General features: G+C 39.8%; 1 protein-coding gene across 1 annotated transcript in view; it reads right to left on the bottom strand.

Annotated features, from left to right (window-relative positions):
* Positions 1 to 19,132, bottom strand: part of Ascc3 (activating signal cointegrator 1 complex subunit 3) — a 380,520-nt gene that overhangs the window by 198,360 nt on the left and 163,028 nt on the right. The gene's annotated exons all lie outside the window — the stretch shown is intronic.

Genomic DNA, 19,132 nt, shown 5'->3' with positions numbered 1-19,132 from the left:
TTACAAAACAAACAAACAAACAACAAGGAAAAAAATACAAGCTAGGGTAGTGGATTCTGACATGGTACTAGGGAAGCATTAATTACTTTTCTTCAATTAGAATAAGATGACTTAAATATTTTCACTACTATGTGCTAATTGATAAGATAAATTGAAAAGGCATTGAAACAAAATTATAGACTTAAAATTTAGATGGTTCCTCTATAGTCAGCTTTTTTTAGGAGTCTCCCTATTGCTTTCATCTTACATTCCCACCAACAGTGGATGAGGGTTCCTGTTTCTCCACATCCTCGCCAGAATTTATTTTCATTTGATATTTTGATGTTTGCTATCCTTACTGGGGTAAGGTGGAAATCTCATAGTTTTAATTTGCATTTCCCTGACTATAGACTGAACAACAGACCCAGTTATTCCCTTACTGGGTATGTACCCTAAATCCTTCAAGCCAAAGTCCAGAGAGATTTGCTCAACCATGTTTATAGTGGCTCAATTTATAATAGCCCTAAGAGCTGGAATCAACCCAGATGTTCATCACTAGAAGAATGGATAACTAAGATGTGGTATATCTACACAATGAAATCTACACAGCAGTAAAATTAAAAAAAAAATGACACAATGCAATTTGAAGGAAAGTGGTTAAACCTGGAACAGATCATTCTCAGTGAACTTACCCAATCACAAAAAGATAATCGCCACATACTCTCATTCATCTACAGCATCTAACCTGAATCTACCAGAGATGCTGACATAAACAGCAAGCATCTTGAGGACTAGACCAATAGGGTGGGTGGGAGGGAGGGGATGACAAAGGAGGGGATGGGGGACACAAATCTAGACTCAAATGGCAATGGTACCATAAAATTCTACATTCTAAAAGGCAGACTAAATGGTTGAACCTTCACTAGGCCCTTAGAGGGAACACCTGAGTCACAAGGCACTGGAAGGGTATGCTGAAGACTGACCTTAATCTATAGCTTCTCTCTCTCTTCTCTCTAACTCTTTTATATTAGTTATCTTTTTCTTTTTTCTCTTAGTGGGCACTGACCCGTAACTTCCAGTACCAGCAGGCGGTTATCATCCACAATGAGCTTTTGATCAGAGAGACCTACAAGATTTCCTAAAAGAAAGACAGATTTCTGTCAGAGTACTTGATGACCCACCAAAGGTTAGTGGTAAGACCCTACTGCTATTGACACATAAAATGGAATGGCATGGCTGGAAGCTGGAAGCTAGTCAGTCCCCAGACAGTCGGCGCATCTAGTGCGAGAAGTTGCTACATGGGTGACTGAGGGAAAATGACCAATATCTGTCCAAGAAACTCATGGTCTAACCTACTTAGCAGCAAGTAACCTGTCCGGATGCTCCCACAAGTGCATTAGTGGCATACAGCAACTGCTCTTGATTTGGCTAGCTGTTCTACTCCGTGGAATGGGACTCATAGCTGGAGCTGGGAAACAAGTCAGAACCATATCCCAAACATGAGTGCTCGCTCCATTATCAAGTACCACCAATTGTGGGCTACAAGAGGGCCTACACCTATTAAATTCTCTATAAAAAAAAACAAGGGTTATCCCATTTATCTGGTGCTAACTTTACTCTTCATTGGAGAATCTGCTCCTCTTTTTCAGATAGACACAGATCCTAAGGCGAGAACCACCCCATCATACTTCAAAAGGGCCCCAGCTGAAACGAAGAATAATTGGCAAAACAAGCAAGGGTACTGTTTTCTTGGTGAACCTGGTACCAGCACAAGAGTGAAGGAGATTGACACAGAAAACAATCAACTCCTATCAAATCAGATATCCAGAGACACAGAGGCTCCCGACACCTCATCACTGAAGCAGACCCAAAATGGCTCAGGGATATTTTGCAGAAGAGAAGGCGGAAAGAATGTCAAAGCCACATGCTGGGTCATGATACACAGAGACATTTCCTCCTACCCATAACTGTGGGCTAACTCCACAATGCATGACCCATATACCTCAACAAGGAGGGGCGAAGGGGAGGAGGCTAACAATGGTACCAACTTGACTATATTCACTGAGCACAAAATTAATTAGTAAAAAATAAAAAATATGGTGCAAAAAAGTTAGATGGTTCATTAATTACAAAAAAGTACATTTATCAATTATGGAGTCAGCTGTTCAATGGCAATGTACTCACATGTAGTCAGTTATAACCACAACTGAGTTCCAGGAGTCAGTCAGTCTCTCTGTCTCTCTTTCTAACTGGTACTGACCCTAAGAAAAATCCACAGTCTTTAGTTTATTAGGTTCATAGGTAGAATGAAATATTTAAGCAGAGGGGCTGGGAAGATGGCTCAGTCTGTGTTTGCTGTACAAGTGTGGGGACCAACATTTGGATCCCCAGCACCCACATAAATGCCAGACAGCTGTGGCAGCCAACTTGTAATCCCAGCCCTCAGGAAAAGAAGATAAAGCATTCCTAGGGCAAGCTAGTTGACTAGACTTAGGAAATTGGTGAGCTGAGTTCAAATGAGAGATCCGGCATCAGAAAACAAAGTGGACAGTGACTGAGGAAGAAGCTTGACGTCAATCAACAGCCTCCATATGTACACACAAGTTTTCAAAACTGTGCCCACAAGGATATAAACATGTATATGTACACATACGCAATACACACATATACACATGCAAAAATACAGATAGAGAGCTCTTAGAACAAAGTATACTCACAGACTTTTCATAGGTAATATTGATATCATACATATAGGCAATATATGGAACAATATACCTAAAGAATTAATTGTCTGCCAGGTTTTTAGGTCAAGTGAAAAGGTTAAACTACATATTTTTCATTTTCTGAGATATACAAATTTATTTATTTTAATATTTGTCACTTCATACAAAGACAGCCAGTGACAGAGATAACACTAACTTCAACTTCACTTATGAGTGAAAAACACAATTCAGCAACTCTACTGTACTGGGAGGTTTTTTTGCTGACCTTCTGCTAAAGGAAAAGTATACAGTACCACAGCTTAGTTAATGTATCTATTCAAGATGTAAATCCTGTGATGAGGTATTCTAAATCTCTAATATAAATCCTACACAAGTCTCAGCATCAGTGACTCACATGCACCACCAACTCACATATGAATGAATCAACCAAGGAATGCTAACTATGATGAAATTAGAACCTACTTGTGGTGGTTTGATTCAGGTGTCCCCGATAAACTTAGGTGTTCTGAATGCTAGGTTCCCAGCTGACGGAGATTTGGGAATCAACTCTTCCTGGAGGCAGTGTATTATTGGGGGAAGGCTTATGGGCATTATAGCCAGTACCCCTTGCCAGTGTTTGGCACACTCTCCTGTTGCTATTGTCCACCTTATGTTGGCCAGGGGTGGTGATGTCCACCCTCTGCTCACGCCATCGTTTTTCCCTGCCATCATGGAGCTTCCTCTTGAGTGTGTAAGACACACACACACACACACACACACACACACCCTCTTTTTTTTCCCCACAAGGTGTTCTTGGTTGGGTGATTTCTACCAACAATGCAAACCTGACTGCAACACTAATGTTAGTTCCAGAGGAGTAGGATTGCTGCTAGACACCTGACTGTGTGGCTTTGGCTTTTTGTAGCTGATTTTCAAAAGGAATGTGGAAGGATTTAAAACTCTGGCTTAAGAAACTTCAGTGCTGTAAGTACAGCTTGATGAACTATTGTGGTCAGAGTTGAAAGACCTGAATGCAGTAAGAACTATGGACTATGAGGTTTGGCTCCTGAGGGTGAGCAAGAGCTTTGCCTGGACTTTCCAGTTTGTGGGAGAAGCATGTGCTTATGCCTGTGTCCTAAGAACTTGCACAGGGCTGTTTTGCATAGAAATGAACTGGTGTGAGCAGAGGGATATGGCACACAGTGAAACCTTTCAGGTGAAACTGCTGCCCGTTCAGCTGCAATTTTATCATTAGGATTGATAAAAATATGGAGACTTTTCAATTAAAGTTGACTGAATGCATTGCATTTTACTTCATTGATGGTTATCAATTTATGGGGGCCAGAGGCAGAATGTGGTGGTTTCATTAAGGGGGCACCCATAAACATAGGTGTTCTGAATGCTAGGTTCCCAGGTGATGGAGATTTGGGAATTAGTGACTCCTAGAGGCAGTGGATTATTGGGGGTGGGCTTATGGTATTATAGCCACTTGTCCCCTTGCCAGTGTTTGGCACACTCTCCTGTTCCTGTTGTCCACCTTATGGTGGCCAGGAGGTGATGTCCACCCTCAGCTCATGCCATCATTTTCCTTTGCCATCATGGAACTTCCCCTCAAGCCTGTAAGCCAAAATGAACCCTTTTCCCCCAAAGCTGCTCTTGGTTGAGTGATTTCTGCCAGCAGTACGAACCTGACTGCAATAAAATTCAAGATTCCAAAATCTGAACCCCTAGCAGCTTTTCCTTTTCAAATATCCACTCTGTCATTGTCATTGCTGGGCAAGTCATACCCATACTACAATATCCATAGTGCAGTTCTCAGTGCTGGGAAAAGTGCAGCGGAAGTCAGCAGATGCGCCATAATGCAGTACCCACACTGCCATTCCATGTCCAGCAAATCAGAGGAATATAGTAGAAGCTGGTACAGCTCAAGCTGATTATCCCAAAAGTCAGATTTCACTGAATAGACAAATTGTTTTGAAAATATTAATATAGTGAAAGGTTTAGTTTTGGAAAACTTTTCCAAGGTATTCATATAGTAAAGGGAAGTATACCAAATAAAAAGTAATAGTGCTTTTATCCTGAATTATGTAAAAGCACTGGTCTAAGATTTGTAATCTGGTCAACTAAAATTAGTGGTGAACATAGTTCCAATCACTCTCATCTTACCAGTCTGTTATGACAACAAAATTTTATACATGATTTGGAATACAGTACAAAGTCATGCAGCAAGATTACAAAGTGGAACCATTTGTTTTACAAGTCCATTTTAGGAAATCTGTGCCAAGCAATTAAAAATTATTTCTATTTATTTGCATGAACAGAGATAGAGAGAGAAAGAGAAAATATGATTAAGCATATCAGGCCCTCTAATTGCTGGAAACAAACTCCAGATGCATCTGCCACTGTACACCTGGCTTTATGTGGGTACTAGGGAATCAAAACCTGTGTCATTACACTCTGTAGGGAAGCAACTTAATTGCTTATCCATCTCTCCAGCCCCAAAGAAAATTTTAAACAGAAAAAAAAAACCACAAGAACAGCAAAAAATAAAATAAAAACCAGAAAAATAATCTTTATTATCAGCATTATTTATAAAGATCTGGGCTGGAGAGATGGCCTAGTAGTTAAGGCACTTGCCTGCAAAGCCAAAGAACCTGGATTTGATTCCCAGGACTCACATAAGCCAAATGCACAACGAGACAGTGGTAGGAGTATCGCCATGAGTTCAAGGCCACCCTGAGCCTACCTAGTGAATTCCAGGTTAGCCTGGGATAGCGTGAGACCCTACCTTGAAAAACAAACAAAAAAAAAGGTACTTGCATGCTGGTTGTGAGGTTATCTTCAGGGTAGGTTACAAGTCAGGAACTTAGCAGCAAAAACATCTCACAGCAATATTCTCAGAAAAGTTATTAGTTCTTTTCCACAGTCCATTTCTACAATTAATTCTTGTAGTTCATGCCCATACCCACTACTCATTCATCTTCCTTCTCTCTCCTCCTTGTGGTTCCTCACAGAACCTTCTCCTTATAGGACTCCATCACACATGCACATTGCCACATCAGGCTGTCCATGAGTCACTGGCCTTCGCTGACTTTCCCACTCAGGTTTTCTTTTCAGCTATTCATTTTGGACAGGTTGTACAGCATGAGAAATCACTCATATGACTCTGGAATTTGGCATCAGTCTCTTTCAGTGTATCTTTCTTCTGTATAAATTCAACTTCCAAATCTCAATCTATTCTGCTTTTTGAACATATGGAATAGAGCTATAATAACTATTTTGATGACTGTAATGTAATACTCCTACCATTTCTGTACTTTCTGGTGAGTTAGTGGTTGCGGTTCCCTACTCCTCATGCCCATTATTTTGACTAAATGATATAGCAGTTAAAAGAAAAAGTACTTGAGGGACTTCTGGTTAAGATGGCGGCATAGGTACCATGACAAAGCAGCCTGGGGGGGGGGGGGAGAAGACCAAAAAAAACAGCAAAATACACACGTTTACTAAAAAGTGAGGTGTATAGGAAATTGAAGCATCAACAGAGAAGTAGAAGAGATCCAGAGCATCGAGAGCCCGCACAGGTCTGCAAAAGCACCCGGGCAGCTCCGGCAACCACAGCAGCGGTAGCGGCGGCGCACCAGAAAGCCACCAGACTCTACTCCAGCCACAGGAAAAGCCAGGTGCGGGAACTTCCCTCACACCGGCGCTCTCCACAACTCAGGACATGTGAAAGGAGAGCGGCAGTGAGCAACGGAGGAGCACACCGTGAGGTAGAAGCACACATGGAACAGCGAGAGATACAAAGCAGTTGTGGCTCACTCCCCACCCCCACCGCAGGAGCCCAGCTCCAGCAAACAGAGCAGCAGTCCTGGACCGGCCACGCCAATGTGGGGCCACAGCAGGACACAGCAGCTCCGGCACCGGTAACAGAGGCCCCAAAAGCAGCAGACCCAGGAGCGGCACCAGTGGCTCCAAAAGTGGCAGCTACAGAAGCAGCAGCAACAGAGGCAACAGCAGCGGTGGGCCCAGCAGGAGCAGCTTCAGCAGCTGACAGACCCAGCAGAGGCAGCTTTAGCAGCAGCAGTTCCAGCAGCAGGGGCGCTAATCTGCAGGGCCACAGTTGCCAGGCTCGATTTGCCACGCAGGAAAAGCCAGTGCCCAGCTCCAGAAATCAGAACAGCAGCCCAACGACCAGGCAGCAACTTGACTGAGATCAAAATCATCCAAGGTAACTGGGATTGCACCAGGGAAGGGTCTCACCGGTAACAAGCTGACTTGGATCCCTCAACAGACCAGAAATCTTAATCTCTATGTTGATAGAGGATCTGGTTGTTATAATAACTACTCTGGCATACATACTTGGGGCTGTTTTTGATTGAATGGGTACAGTGTTTAGTTAACTTTTAGAATCTACCTGTATTTTATTCGACTCAATCTACTTGAATACTCCCATGCCAAGGAAATTCAACCACTAGGAGCACCTTTGTAGATACTCTGAGAGTCTTAAGAGCTACACCTAACACCTTAAGCTCCTACCCTGAAAATATATAACATCAAATCAACTGATACAGCTAGGAATACCCAGCTAGCTAGAAAATCCAAGCATTAACTTAATCCAAGATGCAAAAATATATACATTATAACACAGGAAACACTAAAAGGCAAGATGACATAAATACACCTAAAAGTATTAATGCTTCATAAATGACCTCCAGTGAGAATGAGTTAGAGGAAATGCCTGAGAAAGATTTCAAAAGAATGATTGTAAATATGTTCAAAGAAGTCAGAGAACAAATCAAAGGAATCAAAGAGGAACTTAAAGAGGAAATCAAAGGAATCAAAGAAGATGCAGGACACCAATTTCATGAAATAAAGAAGGCAATACAAGACATAAATAAGGAAATAGAACTAATAAAGAAAAACCAGTCAGAATTACTAGCAATGAAGAACACAGTTAATGAATTAAAAAAAACTCTGTAGAAAACCTCACCAGTAGAATGGATGAAGGAGAGGACAGAATATCTAAGCTAGAAGACCAGGTGGCAGATCTAATACAGTCCAACAAAGAGAAAGAAAAACTTATAGAAAAGTTATAAGTGGGAATTTCAAGATATTAGGGACACTATGAAAAGATCCAATACAAGAATTCAGGGCATAGTAGAAGGAGAAGAATTCCACTCCAAGGGGATAGTAGGTGTCTTCAACAAAATCATACAAGAAAATTTCTCCAAATTGGGAAAGAAGTACCAATGCAGATACAGGAAGCCTTTAGAACCCCAGCCAGACAAAACCAAGGAAGAACCTCTACTCGACTTATTATAATCAACCTTCCAAACACACAAAACAAGAAAAAAATACTGAAAGCAGTTAGAGAGAAAAATCAAGTTACCTACAAAAGCAAGCCCATCAGGATTACAGCAGATTATTCAACACAAACTTTTAAAGCCAGAAGGGCTTGGAGTGATATATTCCAAGTTCTGAAAGATAACAAATGTCAACCAAGGTTACTTTATCCAGCTAAGTTATCCATTCAAATAGACGGAGAAATAAGGACATTCCATGACAAAAGCAGGCTAAAGGAGTATGTGAAAACAAAACCAGCTCTACAGAAAATACTTGATAGAATACACCATGCTGAAGAAAAGGAAAAGCACACATATAAGGAACCTAGAAAAAACAAGCAATACTCAAATACTAGTTAACACAAGAGAGCACAGTTAGAACCAGAACCACAGAAAAAAAAGGGCAAACATAAATATACACCTTTCAATAATATCTCTTAATATCAACGGCCTAAATGCCCCAACGAAAAGACATAGTTTTGCAGACTGGGTTAAAAAGCAGAATCCTACAATTTGTTGTCTCCAAGAAACACACCTTTCTACAAAGGATAGACATTATCTTAGGGTGAAAGGTTAGAAGACGGCGTTTCAAGCAAATGGGCCTAGAAAAAAAGCAGGGGTTGCTATCCTAATATCTGACAAGGTAGACTTTAGTCCAACGTTAGTCAAGAAAGATAAAGAAGGTCACTTTATACCAACAAGAGGACATTACAATCCTAAACATATATGCACCTAACATGGGAGCTCCCAAATTCATCAAACCAACACTATTAGAACTAAGGTCACAGATAACACCAAACACAGTGGAGGTGGGTGACTTTAACACCCCACTCTCATCAATCGACAGGTCATCCCGGGAAAAATAAACAGAGAGGCATCTGAACTAAAAGAAGTCATAGAAGGAATGGACCTAACTGATATATACAGGACATTTCATCTAAAGGCTGCAGAATAGACAATCTTTTCAGCAGCACATAGAACATTCTCTAAAATAGACCATATAATAGGACACAAAGCAAATCTTAACAAATTCAGGAAAATTGAAATAATTCCTTGCATTCTATCTGGCCACAGTGGAATTAAACTACAAATCAGTAGCAAGAAAGGCTATAGAGCATACACAAAGTCATGGAAACTAAACAATACACTACTAAATGATGAATGGGTCAATGAAGAAATCAAGAAGGAAATAAAAAATTTATAGAGTCAAACGATAATGAGAACACAACATATCAAAATCTCTGGGACACATTGAAGGCAGTTCTAAGAGGCAAATTTATAGCCTTAAGTGCCTATATTAAGAAATTAGAAAGGTCGCAAGTAAACGACCTAATGCTTCGCCTTAAAGCCTTGGAAAAAGAAGAACAAGACAAACCAAAAATCAGTAGACGGGAAGAAATAATAGAGAATAGGGCAGAAATTAATGGCATACAAACAAAAAGAACAATACAAAGAACTAATGAAACAAAGAGTTGGTTCTTTGAAAGGATAAACAAGATTGATAAACCCTTAGCAAATCTGACCAAAAGAAAGAGAGAAGAGACACAAATTAATACAATAAAAGATGAAAAAGGTAACATCACAACAGATTCCAGAGAAATTCAAAAAATCATAGGGACATCATATAAAACAATATACTCCACAAAGTATGAAAATCTGAAAGAAATGGATGATTTCCTTGATCTATATGACCTACCTAAATTAAATCAAAATGAGATTAATCACTTAAATAGACCTATAACAAACATGGAGATCCAAACAGTTATCAATAATCTCCCAACTAAAAAAAGCCCAGGCCCAGATGGATTCACTGCTGAATTTTACCAGACTTTTAAGGAAGAGCTAACACCATTGCTTCTTAAGCTTTTCCAGGAAATAGAAAAAGAAGGAATTCTACCAAACTCCTTCTATGAGGCTAGCATCACCCTGATACCAAAACCAGGCAAAGATAAAAGAAAATTACAAACCAATCTCCCTCATGAACATAGATGCAAAAATTCTGAACAAAGTATTGGCAAACAGAATAGAAGAGTATATCAAAGAGATCATTCAGCCTGACCAAGTAGGCTTTATCCCAGAGATGCAGGGATGGTTTAATATACGTAAATCTATAAATGTAATACATTATATAAACGGGTTAAAGGACAAAAATCACATGATCATCTCATTGTATGCAGAGAAAGCATTTGACAAAATCCAACATCCCTTCATGATAAAAGTCCTACAGAGACTGGGAATAGAAGGAACATATCTCCATATCATAAAAGATATTTATGACAAGCCTACAGCCAACATATTACTAAATGGGGAAAAACTGGAAGCTTTTCATTAAAATCAGGAAGAAGACAAGGGTGTCCACTGTCCCCACTTTTATTTAATATAGTTTTGGAAGTCTTAGCCATAGCAATAAGGCAAGAGACACACATAAAAGGGATACAAATTGGAAAGGAAGAGATCAAGTTATCATTATTTGCAGATGACATGATTCTATACATAAAGGACCCTAAAGACTCTATTAGCAAACTGTTAGAGCTGATCAAAACCTACAGCAATGTAGCAGGATACAAAATAAATACACAGAAATCAGTAGCCTTCATATATGCTAACAACAAACACACAGAGGATGAAATCAGAGAATCACTCCCATTCACAATTGCATCACAAAAAAATAAATAAATAAAGTACTTTGGACTAAACCTAACCAAGGAAGTAAATAATCTCTACAATGAGAACTTTTAAACACTTAAGCAAGAAATTGCAGAAGACACTAGAAAGTGGAGAAACATCCCCTGATCCTGGATTGGAAGAATCAGTATTGTGAGAATAGCATTCTTACCAAATGCAATCTACACATTTAATGCAATCCCTATCAAAATTCCAAAAGCATTCTTCATGGATATAGAAAAAACAATCCAAAAATTCATTTGGAATCACAAAAAACCCTCGACTCTCTAAAATAATACTGAGCAACAAAAATAAGGCTGGTGGTACCACCATACCTCATTTTAACCTTTACTATAAAGCCATAGTAACAAAAACAGCGTAGTACTGGCACAAAAACAGACATGTAGATCAGTGGAACAGAATAGAGGACCCAGATGTAAGCCCAAGTAGCTGTAGCCACCTGATATTCGATAAAAATGCCCAAAATTCTCATTGGAGAAAAGACAGCCTCTTCAGCAAATGGTGTTGGGAAAACTGGATATGTATCTGCAGAAGGATGAAAATAGATTCTTCTCTCTCTCCATGCACAAGAATTAAGTCCAAATGGATTAAAGACCTTAACATCGACCTGAAACTCTGGAACTGCTAGAGGAAAAAGTAGGGGAAACCCTTTAATGTATCGGTCTTGGCAAAGACTTTCTGAATACAACCCCAATTGCTCAGGCAATAAAACCACAGATTAACCACTGGGACCTCGTGAAATTACAAAGATTTTGCACTGCAAAGGACACAGTGAAAAAAGCAAAGAGGCAACCTACAGAATGGGAAAAATGCTTCGCCAGCTATATATCTGATAGTGGATTAATATCTAGGATATACAAAGAACTCAAAAAGTTAAATAATAAGGAATCAAACAAATGGGCTATGGAGCTAAATAGAGAGTTCTCAAAGGAAGAAAAATACAAATGGCATATAAGCATCTAAAAAAATGTTCTACGTCACTAGTCATCAGGGAAATGCAGATTAAAACTCCATTGAGATTCCATCTCACTCCTGTCAGATTGGCCACCATCATGAAAACAAATGATCATAAATGTTGGACGGGATGTGGAAAAAGAGGAACCCTTCTACGCTGCTGGTGGGAATGCAATCTGGTCCAGCCATTGTGGAAATCAGTGTGGAGGTTCCTAATACAGCTAAAGATTGATCTACCATATGACCCAGCTATAGCAGTCCTAGGCATATATCTGAAGGAATCAGCTCATTTCCTTAGAAGTACGTGCTCAACCATGTTTATTGCTGCTCAATTTATAATAGCTGGGAAATGGAACCAGCCTAGATGTCCCTCAACTGATGAGTGGATAATGAAGATGCGGCACATTTATACAATGGAGTTCTACTCAGCGGTAAAGAAAAATGAAGTTATGAAATTTGCAGAAAAATGGATGGACCTGGAAAGGATTATAGTAAGTGAGGTAACCCAGGCCCAGAAAGCCTAATGCCACATGTTCTCTCTCATATGTGGATCCTAGCTACAGATGACTGGGCTTATGCATGAGAATGAAAATACTTAGTATCAGAGGCCAGTAAGTTAAAAAGGAGACATAAAGGTTAGGGAAAGGAAGGGAGGAGGGTACTTAATAGGTTGATATTGTATATATGTATGTACAGTGATTGTTATGGGGAGGTAATATGATGGAGAATGGAATTTCAAAGGAGAAAGTGTGGGGGCTGAGGGAGGGAATTAACACGGGATTTTTTTATAATCATGGAAAATGCTAATAAAAATTTTAAAAAAAAAGGCAACCTAAAAAATAAATAAATAAAAAAGAAAAAAAAAGAAAAAGTACTTGCATGCAAAGCCTACCTGCCTGGATTTGATTTCCCAATATCCACATAAAGCCAAATGCACAAAGTGACACCACGTGTCAAGTCTGTTTGAAGTGGCAAGAGTCCTTGGTATGCCTATTCGCTCTCTCTCTCTCTCTCTCTCTCTCAAATAAATAAAAATATGTTTAAGAAGTTACATGTATGAAAGAATAAAAAAATTAAAAAATATATAAAATATGACAATTATATTAAAATGGAAAATAGAGAACTATAAAAATATTTTAACATCATTTTTGAGTTTTTAATTGACAATCTTCATACATGTATCTAATGTATTTTGCCCTTATGTTTCTTCCACATAGAAACCCTGCTTCCTCCAGCCAGTCGTCTACCATTTTGATGTCTTTTTTGGCTTCCATCACCATCCAGACAACACTTTGTGAACACTGTACTTTTAATCACCATAAAATGATTTATTTTTATGAACAGCCATCCTATGCTCCATAATGATATAGCAAGTCCAGTCAACCTTTGACTGCAAAGGATTTCTGAATTCCTTACCTAGGGTTCTGTACCACAAATTCAACAACTGCCATTAGGAGATATTTTTAAGATGTTATTTGAAGAGAACACATTATTTGATATTTTTAAGATGTTATTTGAAGAGACTGCCTTTTATTTTCTGTACCAATACAATATGCTTATTTTATGTACAATTAACATTGTAATAGATATTATTATGAATCTACTATATGGGAAAATATACTCAGGTGATATGCAAACAGCATTCCATTTTAAATTTAAGAAATGACTGGAACACTGTGGATTATGGTATCTTGGGGGAGGTTATCCTAGAATCAATCCCCTCCAAAGATACAAAGATGTGACTGCACCATTATGCACTCACTGTGACACAAAAATAATAGTTACTTTAATTTCTTTAATATTAAAGACAACAATATTCCTATCAGCACATTCCTAAGCTTTTCATAATTCTTGTAAGACTAGTCAATTAAAAAAAAAACAGAGTTTGGGGCTGGAAAGATGGGTTAGTGGTTAAATCATTTGCCTGCAAAGCCTAAGAACCCAGGTTCAATTCCCCAGTAGCAAAATAGGCCAGATGTACAAGGTGGCACATGCTTCTGGAGTTCATTTGCAATGGCTGGAGGCCCTGGAGCACCCATTCTCATTCACAATCTCTCTCTTTTTCTCTGTCACAAATAAATAAATAATATACATCTTAAGAAAAAGATTAGCAAAAGTAACTAACTAAATAAATAAATGAATGAATGAGAGGTGAGTTCAGTGTAGAGAGATGGCTTACCAGTTAAGGTATTTGCATGTGAAGCCTATGGTCCCAGAGTGGTAGTCAGAATAGATGGCCCCTAAAATCTTCAGGATATTTTTTTAAAGTTTGTAATTTAGATCTGCAGTCACCTGGCTGGGGGAGTTGTCTGAGAGTAGATCCTAGGGTCCAGCCCCATCATATAGGGTTAGATTTGGAATTCCATTCTAAAGATATACAAAGTGCTTGAGCTTTGCCTATAGTTTGAGCATATACCTGCTTATGGTATTGGTGGTGGCTTTTCTCTCTGAGCATGGACCTCTGAAAGCAGGCCATCTTGGAGCATTCACCTGGATCTGTGAGATTTAATAAATGTCCCTTCCTCCATAACTGTGCCTGGTTTGAAAGTTCATCCCAGCAATGTCTGGGTGTCTGCTACACCAAGTACACACATAACAGATGAACAAGGTGGCACTTTCTTCTGCAGTTTGTTTGCAGTGGCTGGAGGCCCTAGTGCACCTATTCTCTCTCTGCTTAGTCTCTCCCTCCCTCAAATAAATAAAATACAAACTATGAAAGTGGGTGAAATACAAATGGCATATAAACATCTAAAAAAAAACAAAACATACCGTTAGCCATGAAGGGAAATACAAATTAAAACTATTTTGAACTTCCGGTCAAGATGGCGACCGCCTAGCTGCACTACAAACAACAAGGGGAAAAAAAGATAGATGCAGATCCTAAGAAGAGAGCTGCCCCAACATACCTCAAAAGGGGCCCAACTGAAACTAAGGACAACTGGCAAAATAAGCAAGGGTGATGTTTTCCTGTGAACCGGATACCAGCACAAAGGGGAAGGAGATCAACGCAGAGAAAAATCAACTCCTACCAAATCAGAGAGCCAAAGCCTCAGAGGCCCCCAACACCTCAGCACTGAAGCAGACCAAAAATGAACCCAACATGGCTCAGGGAAATCTTGCGGAAGAGGGGGCGGAAAGAATGTCAGAGCTACATGTTGGGTCATGATTTGCAGAGACATTTATCATACTAATAACTGGGGGCTAACTCCACAATGCACGACCCATTTTCATTAACAAGGAGGGTCTAATGGGAGGGGGTAGATCACAGATGAGCCTAAATAATGGTACCAAACTGCCTGTATTCACTGAAATGAAAACTAATAAATTAAATTAAAAAAAAACAAACTATTTTGAGATTCCATCTCACTCCTGTCAGAATGCTATCAAGAAAACAAATGGCAATAAATGCTGGCAAGGATGTGGAAAAAGAGGAACCCTTTTACACTGTTGATGAGAATGTAATCTGGTACAGCTATTGGGAAAATCTGTGTGGAGGTTCCTACCACAGGTAAAAACAGATTTAATGTATGACCCAGCTATTACAGTCCTAGGCACATATCCTAAGGACTCTTCTCACGACCTTAAGATACTTGCTCAACCATGTTATTGCTGCTCTATTCACAGTAGCTAGGAAATGGAATCAGCAAGATATCCCTCAACTAATGAATCAATAATGAAGATATGGCACATTTATATAATGTCATTCTACTCAGTGGTAAAGAAAAAATGAAATTTGTAGGGATATGATGAAATGATGGAACTGGAAAGGATTATACCAAGTTAACCCAGGCCCAGAAAACCAAACATCACATATTCTCTCATATGGATCCTAGCTACAAATGTTTAGATTGTGTGTGAGTTGGAATAAAAATTAATAGCAGAGGCCAGCAAGCTAGACAAGGGTTATAAGGGAGGTAGGAGAGGGGAGGATGTAAAGGGGAGGTATTGATATGTGTAAACAGAAGGAAAGATTACTGGGGCTACAATGGGCTAAGTGAGGACATTGGAAGAGATTGTGTACAAGAAATGTAGGGGTAAGGTTAATCAAAATTCAAGATGGTATGAATAAGCCATATGGAAACCTATTTATAGCACATCCAGAAGCTATAGACTGTTACTAGAAAAATTTCAGTGCCAGGGATGGGATACCTTCCAGGGCATTGCAAAGGCTCTTGGTTTCCCACCAGAAATATGTAAGACCCTACAGCTGAAGACTCCATGTGCTGGGGCAACAAGGTCACTGAGATATCAAGCTGGAGTTGAGCCAGAAAGCTCCACCCCATAGACCAGATGAAAGGAAGCTGGAAAAAAGCTGCACTGCATGCAGCCCTATGGGAGACAGAAGTCATCAGCAGTGAAAAGAATGGACACCATAGATTTAAGTTTAGCCAAGTAGGCCAAACAACTGAACAGGTATAATATTGGCATGTGTGTTACAGGGGAAACCAAGTGCTCTCTAAATGGACTGGAAGCCCTCTCCTTGGGAGGGAATACATGCCTGGTACTGAAAAACCTAATCAAAAGCTTATGGTGGGGGAGGTCATGAGCCCTATCAGTATAATGCCTGCTCTTGTCTAGCTAAATGCATACATTATGCTCACCAAATTGCCCTATAAGCACTTGACTTAGTGTTCATACCCATATATTAATGCTACTCTAACAGTTAGAGAAGCTTCTCTTTTCAGATGATGGTGACTGCTGAGATGACCCAAAAGGCACCAAGGTGCTGAGAAGAGTGACAGGAGTATTCCGCACTGAAATATCGCAATCATATCTTGCAAGACTCAGGGTCCATTGAGGAAAGAATGCAAGCACCAGAGGAAGGGAAGGACTGCTTGCAATGCAATTGTTCAGACAGAAACTGGCCTCAATATCCATGAACTTTCAATGCTTAGCACTACCTTCACAAGATCCTCATAATAGGAGGAAAAGATGATGACATCAAAATAAAAGAGAGACTAATAAAGAGAGGGAGGGGATATGATGAACAGTGGATTCGTGAAGGGCAAAGCGAGGGAGGGGAGGGAATGTCCACGGTTTATTGTCTGTAATTATGGAAGCTGGTAATAAAAAAAAGTTATAAAAATAGAGCTGGGTGTGGTGATGCACACTTTTAATCCCAGCACTCGGGAGACAGAGGTAGGTGGATTGTCATGAGTTCAAGGCCACCCTAAGACTACATAGTGAGTTCCAGGTAGGCATGGACTAGAGTGAAACCCTACCTCAAAAAAAAAAAAAAAAAAAAGTGAATTCAAGGAACAAGAAGTATTTTCCTGCAAGAATGAAAAGATAAAATGTTTTACAGTAAAATATTTAAATTTAATTTCCATCATTTAAAAAGAAAACACTTTAACTCTATTAATTTTGTCACAGTTTAGTGATGGTCCTTATTTGAAGGAAGAAATATTACTACAATTAAATATTATACTAAGTGAGGTAACCGAGGCCCAGAAAGCCAAACATCACATGTTCTCTCTTATATGAGGATACTAGCTACAAATGTATAGACTTGTGTGTGATCTGGAACCAAAAATCAGTAGCAGAGGCCCATAAGCTAGAAAAAGGCTATAAGGAAGGTAGAAGAGGGAAGGTCTTAAGAGGATGGTATTGTATATATATAAGTAGAAGAACAGATTACAGGGGAAAGGCCTAAGCAAGGTCAGGGAAGAGAATGTATAAAAGAGGGATGCAGGGGAGTCAATCAAAATTCAAGATATTCTGAGTAAGACATATGAAAATCTACTTTCTTAAATAATGGCACACCCAGAAGCCACAAATTATAACTAGAAAATTTTCAGTGCCTGGGATGGGACACCTTCCAGTGAGATGTTGGCCAGAGAGGTCCCTGTTGCCTCCAAAACATTATAGACTATTGCCACGGCCCTTGTTTCCCTGTGAGAAAGAGAGGGTAAGACCCTATTGCTGAAGACTTCACATTCTGAGAGGCAAAGTCACTGAGAAATCAAGCTGGGGCTGAGCAGAAAACCTTCTCCCTGTAGCCCAGCCAACTGAAAGCTGGAAAAAGCTGCACTATATACAGACGTATGGGAGACAGAAGTCATCAGCAGTGACAACAGTGGACTGGAAGCCTCAAGTTTGTCCAGACAAGCCAAATGTCTGAACAAGTGCAATAGTGGCATGTCTGCTCTGGGGGAAACCAACTGCTCTCTAATTGGGGTGAAGGCCCATTCTATGGGAAGGAATACATGCCTGGTACTAGAAACCTAATCAAAAGCCTATGGCCTGAGAGGTCATGAGCCTTAGGGGTATAAAGCCTGCTCTTGTCTGGATAAATGCATACATTACTCTCACCAAATTGCCCTGAAATCACTACACTTAATGTTCATATGCATATATTAATGCTATTCTCACTTCTGGTTAGAGAAGCTTCTCTTTTCAGGTGGCGATGACCACTGGGATGACCCAAAAGGCAACATAGTGCTGAGAAGAAGGGACGGAGGACTGTCCAGCACTGAAACATCTCATACACTCCAATGTTGGGAGCTATGAATTAAACCTCGGCCATGTTAACAGAAACCGCCATATAGCAAGTTAAGTTTCTACTTCTCACCCAATATTCAACTACCAAGGGATCGTATGCTTGGCTGAATACTCCCCCCATGCTGCCGGTAGCTGATGAAGAAACAAAAGCATTGCAGCACACCGCTGAATAGCGGGCCTGCCCTTCTTTTGTATAAAAGAAGGCTTTTGTATAAAAGAAGGGAGGAGATGGTCCTGCTCATAAGCTGACTCATTACTCAGAAAGCTGGTCCACCCAGCTTTCTGTTAGGTACTTCTGGAACATCGGTCAGCAGACTGCTTACAGAATCTTATTTTTTGCAAAAGGCCAGTTTATGGTCAGGATGTGAAGCCTGGTGCAGTCAGGATGTTAAGCCATTGAGGCAAGATGAGATGAACACCTGATAACATCCCCTCCAGGTTTCCTGACAATTCCAAAGACCTAAATCACTCAGCCAGCTTATTTCCCCCCTTTTCTTCCCCTATATAACCACTGTGTAAAAACTAAAGACTCTGAGACCTTGACAAACATCGAGCATGGTCTCCTTCTTATGTCTGTTTGCCTTTTATCATTCAGTTTAACTTCCCTTCGGATCCTTGTTCAACTCCCCGCTGGCCAGGGCACTCCAAGGCTTAGGGTCCATTGCAGAAGAGGTGGCAGAAAGAATGTCAAAGCCAAAGAAGGGTACCACTCCTTACATATAACTGTCTGGACAGAATTTGGCCTTGATATCAAAGACCTCATAGTGCCTAGCAATACCCACACAAGACCCTCATAACAGGAGAAAAAGATGATACCAAATTAAAAGAGAAACTAATGGAGAGAGGGAAGGGAGGGAAACACCATGGTTTGTTGTCTGTAAGTATTAAAGTTGTCAATAATTTTATTATTTTATACACACACACACACACACACATACTAATAACCTTTATGATTTCTTTCTGTTAATA

Source organism: Jaculus jaculus, chromosome 7, assembly GCF_020740685.1.
Source record: "Jaculus jaculus isolate mJacJac1 chromosome 7, mJacJac1.mat.Y.cur, whole genome shotgun sequence".
Taxonomy (NCBI): domain Eukaryota; kingdom Metazoa; phylum Chordata; class Mammalia; order Rodentia; family Dipodidae; genus Jaculus; species Jaculus jaculus.
This window is presented reverse-complemented; position numbering and strand designations above follow the sequence as displayed.